At 46.3% G+C, this 14,461-nt stretch overlaps 1 protein-coding gene across 8 annotated transcripts in view; it reads left to right on the top strand.

The window, feature by feature from the left end:
• The window catches only part of ATF1 (activating transcription factor 1), a 69,940-nt gene that overhangs the window by 21,949 nt on the left and 33,530 nt on the right, over positions 1-14,461 (top strand). The window contains exon 3 of one of the 8 annotated variants that reach the window (XM_050748792.1): positions 211-493. The exons of the other annotated variants lie outside the window; for them this stretch is intronic. The gene's annotated coding sequence lies outside the window, so the exon portion shown is untranslated. The remainder of the gene's footprint in view (positions 1-210; positions 494-14,461) is intronic. 8 annotated transcript variants of the gene reach the window in all.

A 14,461-nucleotide genomic window follows, 5' to 3' on the forward strand; every position in this document is an offset into this window, starting at 1 on the left:
TTCTATTAAGCCAGATATTAAGGAAATTTGCGGAAATGTAAAACAATGCCATTTCTCTCACTAATTTTTTTTTGAAAATGTATTAATGGAAATAGGTATGGTAACATGTAATGGATTTGTTATTGTATTTTGAAATGAACTGTTAACTTTTTTAAATTTCATTTTAAATATAGTAAGTTTTTTTTTTTTTTTTTTTTTTTTTTTTTTGAGACGGAATCTCGCTCTGTCGCCCAGGCTGGAGTGCAGTGGCCGGATCTCAGCTCACTGCAAGCTCCGCCTCCTGGGTTTACGCCATTCTCCTGCCTCAGCCTCCCGAGTAGCTGGGACTACAGGTGCCCGCCACCTCGCCTGGCTAGTTTTTTGTATTTTTTAGTAGAGACGGGGTTTCACCATGTTAGCCAGGATGGTCTCGATCTCCTGACCTCGTGATCCACCCGTCTCGGCCTCCCAAAGTGCTGGGATTACAGGCTTGAGCCACCGCGCCTGGCCTTTAGTAAGTATTAATAAATATAACTCAAATAATTTTGGGGGGTCCTCAGTAAGTTTTAAGAATGTTGAAAGGATTTGTGACCAAAAGGTTTGAAAACCAGTGACCCAAAGGGTTAATCCTTTAGGCTTGATATATCCTGCATTACTTGGCTATATCTGTGAAGAATAGCAGTGTCTTCTCCAAATGGTGCTAGAAAAATAAGGTGGAGTGTTTCTTTGATTATTTTTCTGTTAATAGAGCTCTTTACAGAAATGTTCTAATTCAGTTGGCTTACTTATATATATATTTCAGTTATTTTGGTTAGATGTGACTCTTCTCCAAATTTTCTCAGAAGCATATTTACGGTGAGGTGAAATAAATACATTTCTAGGTAGTAAATCATTTTATAGTGATTTTTAAAAATAATATGGCTGGCAGGCCGGGCGCAGTGGCTCACGCCTGTAATCCCAGCACTTTGGGAGGCTGAGGCGGGTAGATCACGAGGTCAGGATCAGCCTGGCCCAAATGGTGAAACCCCATCTCTACTAAAAATACAAAAATCAGCTAGGCATGGTAGCGTGCACCTTTAATCCCAGCTACTCGAGAGGCAGAGAACTGCTTGAACCGGGGAGGTTGCAGTGAGCCGAGATCGTACCACTGCACTCCAGACTGGGTGACAGAGTGAGACTTTGTCTCAAAAAAAAAAAAAATGGCTGGCCACGATGGCTCACACCTATAATCCCAGCACTTTGGGATACTGAGGATCACTTGAGCCCAGGAGTTTGAGACCAGCCTGGGCAACATAGTGAGACTCTGTCTCTACTAAAAAATTTAAAAAGTTAGCCAGGTGTGGAGGCGTTTGTCTGTATTTCTAACTACTCAGGAGGCAGAAGTGAAAGGACCACTTGAACCCCAGAGGTCAAGGCTGCAGTGAGCCGTGATTGCACCATTGCACTCCAGGCTGGGTAACAGAGCATGATCCTGTCTCAAAAAAAAAACCAAATTACATAAAGGAAACAGTATTTTACAATAATTCAGTATAAACTGGGGATATAGCAGTGAACAAAAGTCTCAGCTCTCCTGGAACTTATATTCTAATTTTGGAGAGACGAGCAACAAAACATATCAGTTGGTAATATGTGCCATGGAGACAAAGCAGGATAGGAGAGAGAGAGAGTTAGTGGTGGAGGACAGGGGACTTCTCTTTTTATACAAGGTAGTCAGAGACATATGTCTGAGGAAATACCTGTTCAATTATATGGACCAACAGTTATAAAACTGTGAGACTAATATGTGCTTGATACGGTCAAGGAACACTGAGGTGGCCAGTGTGTTGGGAGAGAGACTGATAGAGGATGACGCAGAGAGGGTTGGGGTGCGAAGAGGGGAGAGTGCCAGATAATGCAGGGCATATGCCACTGTAATATTTTTGTGTTTTAATCTGGGTAACATGGGGAACCTTCAGAGTGTTTTGAGTAGAAACATTATCTGTCATATCTTAAAAGAATCCCTCAGACTGTTTTGTGGAGTAGAAACAGGAAAACCAGTTAGAAGGCATTACAGTAATGTACATGGGAGATGACAATGGCTTGGACCAATGTGGTAGCTGTGGTAGTGATGAGACAAAGTTAAGATTCTGGATATATATTGGTTGTAAAGCCAATAGTATTTGCTTTTGGATTGGATGTGGAGTTTTAAATAAAGGAAGGAGCCAAGATTGATGTCACAGTTTTGGTTTGAGCAACTGTAAGAATGAAATTACTTGAGCTGGGCATGGTAGTGCATGCGTGTAATCCCATCTGCTTGAGAGGCTCAGGTGGGAGGACTGCTTGAGCCCAGGAGTTCCAGACCAGCCTAGGCAACATAGTGTAGACCCACCCTGTCTCAAAAAAAAAAAAAAAAAAAATATATATATATATATATATATATATGTGCACACACATGTATATATGTAATTGCCATTTATTGACAACACTGGAGGATGTTTTCCGTTTTCTTTTTGGGGGAATGTTGGCAATCAGGAATTTGGTTTTTAGGCATGTTATGTCTGTACTAGTATCTGTGTTGGTTTTCTGTACTGCAGAACAAATCACCACAAAGCTAATAGCTTAAAACAACACACATTTATTATCTCACAGTTTTTGTGGGGTCAGGCATATCTTAAGTGGGTTCTTTGCTTTGGGGTCTCACACCAAACTGCAATTGAGGCATTGGCTAGGGCTGAATTCTTAGCAGGAGGCTAGACTAGAGAAGAATCTACTTCCAAGCTCACTTAGTTTGTTGGCAGAATTCATTTCATTGTGGCTATAGGACTGAGTGCGTCAGTTTTTTGGTTGGTTCTTGGCTGGAGGCTGCCCATAGCTCCTAATGGCCACCAGTAACTCCCTGCCATGTGATCCTCTCTGTATGCAGTTCACTGCATGGCAGCCTGCTTCAAGTCCAGCAGGAGAGTGAGAGCAAGGCTGCTAGCAAGACAGAGTCTTATACATAATATAATCAAAGGAATGACATCCCATTTCCTTGTGATAAAACGTGACATCCCATCATCTTTGCCTAATAAGGTTGGTTAGAAGCAAGTCACAAGTCCCTCCCACTCTCAAGGGGAGAGGTTTAGACAAAGTCCCAAACACCAGGAGCTGCAGATCATGGGAGCCACCCTAAAATCTGTTGGGCAGACCATCCAAGTAGATTTATCCAGTAGGCAGCTAGAAACATGAGTCTGGGGTCCAGGAGAGAGGTCCAGACTAGAAATCTAAATTTAGGAGCTGTGGCTATATAGGTGGTATTTATAATCATGGAATGATTTCCAAACTCCCCCTAGGATGTAGAAAGCTGGAAAGAATGTTACTCTTACCCTAAAACAAAAATATGTTGTATGTTCTATAAAATAATAACAAACTCATAGAGGTGGGGTGTGGGCGTGGCTCACCTGTGGCAGAGCACATTAAGAAAGCAGGGCTGCATACCAGCAGGAAAATTAATGAATTGCTAAAGTCCAAGCGTAGGCAAGCATGAGCATGTAGAATCCTTGGGAGCTGCAGACACAAAGACAGTTCATACCCTCTTGTAGGTTTTTCTCCGAGGACCTCCAACAGTTGCTTAGGAGAAAAATGGGGCCGGGGACACAAGGAAGACCAGAGAATGCCTTGGTAGGTGGTATAGGCCTACTTGGACCTTTTTTTCCTTTGGAAAAAAAATCTTGGCCGGGCGAGGTGGCTCAAACCTGTAATCCCAGCACTTTGGGAGGCCGAGACAGGCGGATCACGAGGTCAGGAGATCGAGACCATCCTGGCTAACACAGTGAAACCCCGTCTCTACTAAAAATACAAAAACTTAGCCGGGCGAGGTGGCAGGCGCCTGTAGTCCCAGCTACTCGGGAGGCTGAGGCAGGAGAATGGTGTGAACCCGGGAGGCGGAGCTTGCAGTGAGCTGAGATCTGGCCACTGCACTCCAGCCTGGGTGACAGAGCGAGACTCCGTCTCAAAAAAAAAAAAAAAAAAAAAAAAAAAATCTTTAAGCCACTAGGAGAAAGGGAATAAACCCTGTTTTCCATTGTGTCTGGGAAAAGTAAAAAGAAAAAGAAAACCCACAAACCCTGAGGAAATGGCAGGAAACTGTTAAGGGCTTGGACTGTTAGAGTTTTTCTGCCACTGGGAGAAAGCCCCATCCCCTGTAACCAAGGGACGTAGAGCCTACCTGAGACTGAGACTGGACCAGGAGAACAGAGAACCTCCCTGTTGCTGCTGTCAAGTCAAGCAATAGCAATCTACCCTTGGGGGAGGGACAAGAGTATGGAGAGAGCCTCTTTGGGTCAGAAGCACAGATGAAGCCTAAGGCTGAGTATGTGGCAAGAACAATGAGAAAAAACCCTCTGACATACCAGCCCCACCCTAAGCAGAAAGTCACGCTAGAGGAATTTGAAGCTGGTAGTACTCTTAAGGTAATTCAAACAACAACAAAATCCAAACCCAGCTCAATTGTTGAATAGATGACTCAACCCCTTCCCTACACGTGTACTACACACACACCCCCTAGTGAAGAGGTGTACCCTCTTGTTTTCCCATTTCTGAAGATAAATACTATTTACTTTAGTCTGTACTGTCTTACCCATGATGTCTATCATTCAGGCAAAAATTACAAAACACATACCAAAAGCACACAAAAAACTCACTGTCAAAAAACAAAACAATAAACAGAACCAGACTCAGGATAATAACCCAACTTGGAACTATCAGAGAGTGAATTTCAAATAACAATGGATAATATGTTAAAGGCTCCAGTGGGAAAGGTGGAAAACATGCATGGACAGCTGGGGAATTTCAGCAGAGGGTTGGAAACTATATGAAAAAGTCAAATGGAAATGTCAGAAATAAAAATGGTGTGGTGGCTCACGCCTGTAATCCCAGCACTTTAGGAGGCCGAGGCAGGCAGATTGCTTGAGCTCAAGAGTTCAAGACCAGCCTGGGCAACATGGCAAGCCTCCATTTCTACTAAAATTACAAAACAAAACAAGCCAGGCATGGTGGTGTGCACCATGTGGTCCCAGCTACTCAGGAGGCTGAAGTGGGAGGATTGCTTGAGCCCAGTGGGCAGAGGTTGCAGTGAGCCAACATCGCACCATTGCACTCCAGCTTAGGCGTCAGAGTGAGGCCTTGTCTAAAAAAAAAAAAATGGTGACACAGGTGAAGTACATGTTTATAGTAGACTTGACACAGCTAAGAAAAGAATCAGTGAACTTGAAGATAGGTCAGTAGAAATTACCCACAGTGAAAACAGAAAACAAAGGAAAGGACAGAGAGAAAAATAGAGCATCCAAGAACTGTGGAACGATGTCTCTTTAACGTGGGTGTAGTGTGATCAAAGTCATGTGACTAGATGGGATGACTGAAGGGTAAGTATTGTAGAGATGAGTCAATGGATCTGGGCTTCCTTCGCATTTGGAGTTTGGGGAGATTGAAGAGGGATTGTCAGTGAGGTAGGAGGAAAATCAAGAGTAACTCAAATCTTGGAAATCAGCATGAGTGATGGTCAGCTGTGTAAAATGTGGCTGATAGGTCAAATAAGATGAGGAATAAAAATTAACTTTTATAGCCAATCTTTTTTTTTTTTTTTTTTTTTTTTTTTTTTTGTGAGATAGGGTCTCATTGTGTCACCCAGACTGGTATGCAGTAGTGTGAACATAGCTCACTGCAGCCTTGACCTCCTGTGTTGAAGCAATTCTCCCACCTCAGCTCCCCAAGTAGCAGGGACCACAAGTGTGTGCCATCACATCCGGCTAATTTTTTGGATTTTTTTGTAGAGATGGGGTTTTTGCAGTGTTGCCCAGGCTGGTCTCAAACTCCTAAGCTCAAATAATCCACCCACCTCAGCCTCCCAAAGTGCAGTGCTGGCATGCATGAGCCACTGCAACTGGCCCCTTTTTTTTTTTTGGAAACCGAGTATTATTCTGTTGCCTAAGCTGGAGTGCAGTGGCATGATCATATTTCTTTAGCCTCAAACTCCTGCCCTCCAGTGATCCTCCTGCCTTTGCTTCCTGAGTAGCTGGAACTGGTTCCTATTATTCACAGATTCTGTATTTGCAAATTTGCCTACTTGATAAAATTCTAACTCCAAAAACAATACTCATGGTACTTTTGCGGTTATTCATGGACATGTGCCAAGTGGCAAAAAATTTGAGTCATTCCCTGTATTCCTAGCTGAAGTCAAACAAGGTGACGCTGTTTCTTCTTGCATCAGCTCTCATAGTATAAACAATTGGCCTCTTTGCAGTCTAGTTAGTATAACTACATTTTTTGCATTTTTCTCCTTTTTGTTGGTGATTTTGCTATTTAAAAATGACTCCCAGGTATAGTACAAAGTGCTATCTTGTGTTCTAAGTGCAAGAAGGCTGTGATGTGCCTTATGGAGGAAATACATGTATTAGATAAGTTTCATTCAGACATGAGTTAACAGTGCTATCGACTGTGATACGTAGTTCAGTGTTAATATATATTAAATGAGATCTTTTTTTTTTTTTTTTTTTTTTGAGACAGAGTCTCGCTCTGTTGGTCAGGCTGGAGTGCAGTGGCCGATCTCAGCTCACTACAACTTCCACCTCCACCTCCTGGGTTCCAGCGGTTCGGGTAGCTGGGACTACAGGCACGCGCCACCACACCTGGCTAATTTTTGTAATTTTACTAGAGACGGGGTTTCACCATGTTGGCCAGGCTGGTCTTGAACTTCTGACTTCAGGTGATCCACCCACCTTGGCCTCCCAAAGTGATTACAAGTGTGAGCCACCACGCCTGGCCTGTTTACTGTTTATTTTCAGTTGTTCTTGCTCTATTTTAGATTTTGGACTGATAATTTAGAATCTAGAATCTTTAGAATATAAGTGAACCAGTGGACAGAGAAGTAGTATGAAGTTCTGGCTGAGTGCGGTGGCTCACACCTGTAATTCTAGCACTTTCGGAGGCTGAGGTGGGTGGATCACATGAGGCCTGGAGTTGAAGACCAGCCTGGCCAACATGGTGAAAGCCCACATACACTAAAAATAAAAAAATTAGTCGGGCGTGGTGGTGGGCGCCTGTCATCCCAGCCACTCGGGAGGCTGAGGCAGGAGAATCACTTGAACCCAGGGGACAGAGGTTGCAGGGAGCTGAGATTGTGCCAAAGCCCTGCAGCCTGGTTGACAGAGTGAGACCCTGCCCCCTCCCCCCCGACAAAAAAGACTGGGGACCAGCTCCTCCGTTTCCTCCTTTGAAAGGTCTCTCAATATTTAGATTATCAGGTTTGAGATTGGTGCTGGGAAGAGAATCAGGACTTTGAGACCGTGAGTAATGAGCATTTTGTGAGGTTAGGCAAACCGTAGTAATAAGGGATAGGAACTACTACTACTAGCTAAGTCAAAATCTGGTGCCTCTTTTCCTTTTCAACCTGCCAGACCCACAGCTTGTATTAAATCACATGAATTGCCAGAAACCTTTGAGGAATGATGGCCCTTACCTTTTAGAGATGTAAATTAATCCTATCATATGTTCTCTCCATTAGCTGAGTGGCTTCAGTTGTTGAAAGGTGGGGAGACGGTTTTGTTAATGTTTTCCAAGTGTAATGGTAACTCTAGAGCTAGACTCTTAAGACTTGTGGGTTCTTTTTTTTTTGAGACAGTTCTTACTCTGTCACCCTGGCTAGAATTGGAGTGTAGTGGTACAATCACAGCTCACCACAACCTCCACCTCCTGGGCTCAAGCAATCCTCCCAGCTTAGCCTCCCACATAGCTGTGACTATAGGCGTGCGCTGCCAAACCTGGCTAATTTTTGTATTTTTTGTAGAGACTGCATTTTACCATGTTGCCCAGGCTGGTCTTGAACTCCTGGGCTCAAGGGATCTGCCTGCCTTGTCCTCCTGAAGTGCTGGGATTATAGGCATGAGCCCCTGCACCCAGCTCTTTGTCTATTCTTATTCTTCAATTTCTGTATGCCCATATTGGGGTACTGTCAGAGAGGAACAGAGCTGGACATTTGGCAAGACAGATTTTATCAGATTACTGCAGTATAGGAGAGAAACTCCAACATAAACTGAGCTCAGCTCCACTGAAACACAACAGATGGAAAGTTTTTTAAATATTGGGGTGTTCTAAAGGAAAAGTACATAAGATGTTCGGGGGAGGGAAGGAATTGTCACTATGATTAGCCATCTTGTTTGCTCATTGGCACTTGTCAAAGTTAGGCTCCTACTCTCCCACAGACTGGGAGACAGGGACCATGTCTTTTCTTTCTTGGTTACTACATTTACAGGCCCAAAGAAAGACTTCTAGGTTTTAGAATATTTACATCTGACGGGACAGAGAAAGGATTCGTAACAGCAAGTTTTCTAAAATGCTGTAAGAAAAGTGAGGATAGGGGCCTGTAGTCAAGTTTTTCTGGAACAAACAGTAAATTCTTTTGGTAGAATTGAACTTTCTCAGGCAGGCATTTTAAGGGGATTCTGGGGTCATTCTAGGGACACATCCTTGGCCTGACAAAAGCCATTGGTCAAGAATTTGGTCAGTTAGTACGAGGGGAGTTGAATGGCGTTGTTTGTGCTACAAATGGAGTTTACAGTTCTCAGTGGCTGGATACATTTTATACAGAATTTCATGACCCTAGGCATTTTGAGGGATGATGAGACTGGAGTTTGTTTCATCTAGTCTTGGGAAGAAGAAAAGAACTTTCAGTGAAAGAAGAAAGGGAGCAGGGAGGCTGGGTGCGGTGGCTCACGCCTGTAACCCTGGCACTTTGGGAGTCCGAGGCGGGTGGATCACCTGAGGTCAGGAGTTCGAGACCAGCCTGGCCAACATGGGGAAACCCCGTCTCTACTAAAAATACAAAAATTAGCCGGGGGTGGTGGCTCATGCCTGTAATCCGGGCTACTCTGGAGGCTGAGGTAGGAGTGTTATGCCCAGACTGTTTGTTCCCCAAAGAAGACCACCAGAGTCCAGAGTCAAAGCCAAGCGGCAAGGATCTTTACTACAAGTTCGAACTTGGTCCCTCCTTTACACAGTATACAAGAGGGCCCCGAACAATGCGAGCGTTTGCTTTTTATAGCCCGAAAGTTGTAGGGGAACAAAGAAATTCTTTTGGCTCCTGCGCTTTCAGTAACCTTGAACGGCTGTCTCCTTATCGGAGACTTTCCAGGTGGTGTTTGTACTGAGCTCAGGGAGTTTGAGAGATATATGGTGGTGGGATGGGAGGATGGGATGTGTTTGTGCTAGGCTCAGGGAGTTTTGAGCCCGGGGCTGAGGAATGTGCCCAGCTCCTTTCATTCCCCCCTTCTTTTCAGGTATCTTTAGAGCCAATCTTGGGTCTTATAGGTCTGATTCTGTTTCAGCGTTTACAGGTTGGTATTGGGCTCTGAGGACCATGAGTTGTACGGTGTCAAATCTCTCCCTAACAAATTGTAAAATTCTGTTAACAACACAAGGTCTTACGGTAAGCAGAAATAGTAGACTTAGCAGGGGTCCAAGGAAGGGGGCTAACAGAGAAAACATAGAGGAATTCCACCATTGGTCTGCAGCTGAAGCAAACTGCCGTGTTTTTACTTCAGTGCTTAACTTGCGTAACTGTTGGACCCGGTCCTCTACAAGTCCTGATTCATTTATGTAGAAACAACAGTCTTCTTTTAGAAATATACATGTACCACCTTTTTTTCTGCAGTGAGTAGGTCTAGGGCCCTCCGGTTTTGCAAGGTTACCTGAGCTAGGGACGTGAGCTGCCGCTGAAGGGAGGCAAGGGACTCAGCCGACTCCTCCATAGCAACGGCAAATTGTTGGTATAACTTGTTACTTTCTATGAGGGTGTGACCTAGGGCTCCCCCCGCCAGTCCGGCCGCAATGAAGGATGCGGTGAGGGAGATTCCTGCAATGAGGGGGAGAAATATGGCTCGTGCAGGTCTTGGTCTAGGGTCTGGGTGAATAACAGCACTAGTCCAGTTACCGGTATACCCTAGGAACTCGCCAGCAGTTAGTAGAGTCAACCGGGGAACTAATGTGACAGGGAGACATAGTAGGTTATTAACAGAAGGACTAGGTAGGTTCTTAGATAAGGTTCCATTACACCAGAAGAATATGCCTGATGGAGCCCTTAAGGTGATGTTAGGGGGCGTTGCAGTGATGCTGCAGAGGCTGGAATTGGTTCCTGAGAAACAGTAGGGAAACTTCTCCTGACTGGGGTTTAGGTATAGGGGCACGTTCAGGATAGGAGCATACGAGTGGTTTCGGAGGTTGTTAGCTTGGGCAAAGGTAGAGGGTCCCCATGGCAGAGGGACAGCTGTTAGCGGTGGACGCCCTAGAGTGGCGCACAGGAAGCAGCCAGACAGGCTATGAAGTCCTGTAAGGTTAGCAAGTTCTAGTCCTTCTTGTAATAACTTTAACCAGGAGAAAGGACGTAAGTCTTGTGTTAGTCTGTTTTCCTGTCGTTGGATATTCCCGTGGACCAGGGGCAGTACTTGCACTAGGCCTCGCCACAGATAGAGGTGACTGCTAGGCCATGTGGAGGAGGGGGAGTAGTATACAGCCCCATGTTGAGGTGTGGTCCAGCGGGAGTTCCAGGGGTCTCTAACTATCCATGTATATGGAAAGTCTCTATCCCGTCTACGATAGAAGGGCCATTTAGGGTCTAACTGTTTTCTCTCTCCCCAATAACGGGGTCTGTGGATGTTACAATAGTTATAAGGACAGCCAGCATTTTGGTGCCACCAATAGTGTTTACAATTGTATTTAGTCTGATCAAACTCAAAGCATATTATTGGTGTCATAGGTTTGGCTATTTGAAAACCAGTAAAATTTAGTAGAATTGGGCTGTTGCACCCTGAGGAAGGGCAATCAGCACTGGCCAATAATTTTCCGGGCTTATGAGGTTGCCCAGGGTGGGTTCGGTTTTCATAAAGCCAGAATCTCCAGACAAAGGGATTATGAGCTGGTTTTGTGATTTCTCCAGCGGCCACTAGGGCGACTAACATTAGGGTTAGACTACCTAACTGCATGTTTGCAGTGAGCTATGCTGCCGGCGCAGGGTGAGTTTTAAGGGGTTGTTCCTAGCTCTGTCCACAGTCCACGTGTCCGGTGCTTCAGCCGCCGCCGTGATTGGTCCCAGAAGATCAGAGGTTGGGTCCACTGGCTTGACGTGGGTGTAGTGGATCCACGATGCGATGCCTTCTACCTTCAGGGCGGTGGGTGTGGTTAGGAGTACCTGGAGTGGTCCTTTCCACCTGGGTTCTAGGGTCTCTTGTCGGTGTCGCTTGACTAGGACCCAGTCTCCCGGCTGGTACGGATGGGGTGTCGGCGGGGGACCGGTCTCATATAGTTCCTTCAGCTTGGGCCAGATTTCTTGATGAATTTTCTGCAAGGCTTGTAGGGAAAACAAGAGTTCAGAGACATTTTCTGTTTCGGACTTGAGCAGATCATCTTTTAGGCCGGGAACTAAGGGTGGGGGTCTGCCATACATAATTTCATAAGGAGTAAGGCCCAGTCTGTAAGGGGTGTTACGGGCCCGGAACAGAGCGTAGGGGAGAAGGACCACCCAATTAGCGCCAGTCTCCATAGTCAATTTAGTTAAGGTCTCTTTTAAGGTCCGATTCATTCTCTCTACCTGTCCTGAACTCTGGGGCCTGTAAGCGCAATGTAGTTTCCAATTTGCCCCAAGGATGGAAGCCAAATCCTGACTTACCTTAGCGACGAAGGCCGGCCCATTATCTGACCCTATCTGGACGGGGAAGCCATACCTGGGGAGGATATCTTCCAGGATTTTCTTTGCTACAACCTGAGCAGTCTCTTTCTTGGTGGGGAATGCTTCAGTCCACCCTGAAAAAGTATCTACAAAGACAAGTAAGTACCGATACCCGTATTTTCCCGGCTTTATCTCAGTAAAATCTACTTCCCAGTAGATACCGGGCCTGGTTCCCCTGAGCCTTGTTCCCGTTGCAGCCTGGGATTGGGGGTAGGCGTTGTTAAGCTGGCAGACTTTGCAACTTGTCACGATGTTGCTGGCCATCTCGGCTGTATGTCTGAACTTGAGCTTAGAGCGTCTGATCAGGTCTATCATCCGCCGAGCACCCAGGTGGGTGGTTCGGTGAATGTGTTCTAACACTTGTTGTCCTAATTTTTCTGGTAGGATGGTTTGGTCATTAGTATCAGTCCACCACCCATTCTGGATCTGTTTCAGGGGAAGCTTGTCAATCCACTGGAGATCTTGTTCTGAATAATCAGGGAAATATGGCAAGTCCCGGGGGCCCGGGTCAGGGAGCTGGAGTGCAAGGAGTTGGCTGGGAGCCTTCGCCACCTTTCTTGCAGTTTGGTCCGCTAGAAAGTTGCCTTGAGCAGTTGGAGTAGTTAGTTTCTGATGCCCTGGGCAATGCACAATGGCTAACTTTTCTGGCCTCCATAGGGCTGTTAGCAGGGCTAGGATTTCTTGCTTGTTTTTTATTTCTTTTCCTTCAGCCGTTAGTAACCCCCGCTCCCTGTAAATGGCCCCATGTATATGCGCTGTTGCAAAAGCATATCGGCTGTCTGTATATACCGTCAGCTTTTTCCCCACCCCTAAGGTAAGAGCTTGGGTGAGCGCTATCAATTCGGCCTTCTGGGCCGATGTCCCCGGGGGCAGGGGTTCCGCCCAGATTACCTTAGTCTCTGAAGTCACTGCCGCTCCAGCGTACCTCTGGCCCTGATGCATGAAGCTGCTCCCATCAGTGAACCAGACGAGGTCGGCGTCAGGAAGTGGGCGATCCTGCAGGTCTTCTCGAACTCCGTGCACCTGAGCTAGTATCTCGGTGCAGTCATGGAGTGGGGCGTCCAGGTCCGGGTTGGGCAGCAGCGAGGCAGGGTTTAAGGTCGTTGGGGGCAGGAAAGTTATCCTGAGAGGATTTAGTAGTAATCCTTGGTAGTGGGTGAGTCGGGCGTTACTCATCCATCGATTAGGTGGCTGTTTGAGTACACCTTCGATGGCATGTGGGGTAACGACCCGCAATTCTTGCCCCATGACAAGCTTATCAGCATCCTGCACCATCAGAGCCGTGGCTGCAATCATTCGGAGACAAGGGGGCCACCCGGCAGCCACTGGGTCTAACTTCTTTGACAGGTAGGCAACTGGCCTCCGCCAGGGGCCTAAGTTTTGAGTTATTACTGCCTTAGCGATACCTTTATTTTCATCTATGTATAAGTGGAAGGGCTTGGTAACATCAGGTAGTCCCAGTGCAGGCGCGGAGAGTAGGGCAGTTTTAATCTGTTGGAAAGCCGACTCGGCTTCGTCTGTCCACTTAAATGGCTGCTGCCCCCGTGTTGCCTGATATAAGGGTTTAGCCAGTTCTGCGAACCCAAGTATCCATAGTCTGCAAAACCCCGCTGACCCCAGGAATTCCCTCACTTGTCGGGTGGATTGCGGCCTGGGGATCTGCAGAACAGTTTGTTTTCGGGCGTCTGTTAACCAGCGCTGCCCTTCTTTAAGCAGGTATCCTAGGTATGTTACCTCTGATTTACAGATTTGAGCTTTCTTTGCTGAGGCTCGGTATCCTAGATTTCCCAGAGCTTGTAAGAGACCTTTGGTCCCTTGGATGCAAGCTTCTTGGGTCTCAGCAGCAATCAGGAGGTCATCAACATACTGTAGTAAGGTTATTTCAGGGTGTTTGCGTCGGTACTCACCCAGGTCTTCATGGAGGGCCTCATCGAACAGGGTAGGAGAGTTTTTGAATCCTTGCGGCAGTCTGGTCCATGTCAGTTGGCCACTTATGCCTCTATCAGGGTCATTCCACTCAAAGGCGAAGAGCTTTTGGCTCTGAGGGGCTAAAGGCAAACTGAAGAAAGCATCTTTTAAATCTAAAACAGTGTACCATTGATGTTTAGGGTTTAGGGTGCTTAGGAGGGTATATGGGTTAGGCACAGTTGGATGTATGTCCACAACCCTCTTATTGATTTCTCTTAAGTCTTGTACAGGTCTGTATTCTCCACTATTAGGTTTTCGTACCGGCAACAATGGAGTATTCCAGGGTGAGTGACATGAGCAGAGGATTCCTTGGTCAAGGAGCCGGCGGATATGCGGGGCAATTCCTTTCTTGGCCTCTAGGGGCATCGGGTATTGGCGTACCCGCACGGGGTCTGCCCCAGGTTTAAGTTCAACAAATAAAGCAGGACGGTGTTTTGCTAGTCCTAAGCCCCCCGTTTCCGCCCAAGCTTCTGGATATTGCTGGAGCCAGGTTGCTATGTCCTGGTCAGGGGCCGGTTGCTCCTGGTGGAGCCGGTACTCATCTTCTAGGGTTATAGTTAGGACGGACACGGGTTGATTGTGGGAGTTGGTCACGATGGGCCCCTCAGGGAGGAAATGGATCTGTGCTCCCATTTTAGTTAGCAGGTCTCTCCCTAATAGGGGACAGGGGCTCTCAGGGATAACCAGGAAAGAATGGATTACATTCTTGGCTCCGAGGTTTACTGTTCTTTGTGTTGTCCATGGGTATTTCTTAACTCCTGTGGCCCCTTGTACCCACGA

The sequence above is a fragment of the Macaca thibetana genome, chromosome 11 (genome assembly GCF_024542745.1).
Source record: "Macaca thibetana thibetana isolate TM-01 chromosome 11, ASM2454274v1, whole genome shotgun sequence".
Taxonomy (NCBI): domain Eukaryota; kingdom Metazoa; phylum Chordata; class Mammalia; order Primates; family Cercopithecidae; genus Macaca; species Macaca thibetana.